The following is a 1,118-nucleotide window of genomic DNA, read 5'->3' as shown; positions in this document are numbered from 1 at the left end:
GAATAGTAAATTATGAGCTCCCAGTGATGCTGGTGGGTAAAAAGCAGAATTATCACACAACGTCAAGCATGACTCACTGGAGGGTGAATGGCATAAATGCCTCGCATGTAACAGCTCGCGGTGGATCACCTGAAGTGAATAGAGGGTTTTATTGTGGTAGACGGCTTCGGGATATCAGAGTATGTCATGTGGTACATTAGCTTTTCACGCTACTAAACGTGAAACCTTAAATTGGATATTTAAAGTATTGGAGTTTCCCATGTTCAATCACTTCTATCTCTCGCTGTTAAATAATACTTTGGGAGCCACAGAGAGCGTCAAGGGTGGGTAGGGATGGGCAGTGCCCGCCTAAAGTTGCTACACCACATCATACAAATCCAAGCAATGAACTTTAATTAATGAGTATATTTTTGTATGGAGGTCATTTGTAATATAATTAAGCCTCGTTTCCATATTAAAAACACTAAGTTGCTGACCAAGGCAGTTTATAAAGATTTAAAATCACTTAACAGGTGTTTTTTTTATCTTAATAAACTGCCTTGGTCAGCAACTTAGTGTTTTTAATGTGGAGGTCAAGCATACTTTCTTCTTGATACTAGAAATTACTCCAAAATTTTCGTTTCGAAACTTCGCTTTTCCAAGTTATGTAAAGGAAAAGGGAAGAATAAGGAACAGCAATAAATAAGGAAAGGGTTAGAATATTGTGAAAGGAGAGGCGAACATAAGATGACAGGAAAAGATACAGAGATAAAAAAGAGAAAGAACGAAGAAAAGAACAAAGAAGAAAGGAAATTGTTGCTTTTCGAAAAGCATGATATTATGAAGTTCATAAAATCTATGTGTGTCATATACAAGGTGATTATAGAGTTTCGATCCATTTTGTAAAAACGGCTGATTTCCACTTTCTTTTGTGGGTGATATGATAGATGTTGACTGCAGAAGAGAGAATACCCTGTTTGCGGGGATTAAGTTTCAAAGAGGTCCAGACAACTCCCTAAAGGAAATTTAAGGACCTGCTACAACGAGGGCTAATATCAGGCTACTGGTTCAAAAATTCAATGATAAACGTTTAGGATGGACCCTCGTAGCAGCCTAAACCGTGCAACGGTTAGAAGGTG

Source organism: Lepisma saccharinum, chromosome 3 (genome assembly GCF_977018435.1).
Source record: "Lepisma saccharinum chromosome 3, izLepSacc3.1, whole genome shotgun sequence".
In the NCBI taxonomy this organism is placed as follows: Eukaryota; Metazoa; Arthropoda; class Insecta; order Zygentoma; family Lepismatidae; genus Lepisma; species Lepisma saccharinum.
Note: the sequence above shows the minus strand (reverse complement) of the source record.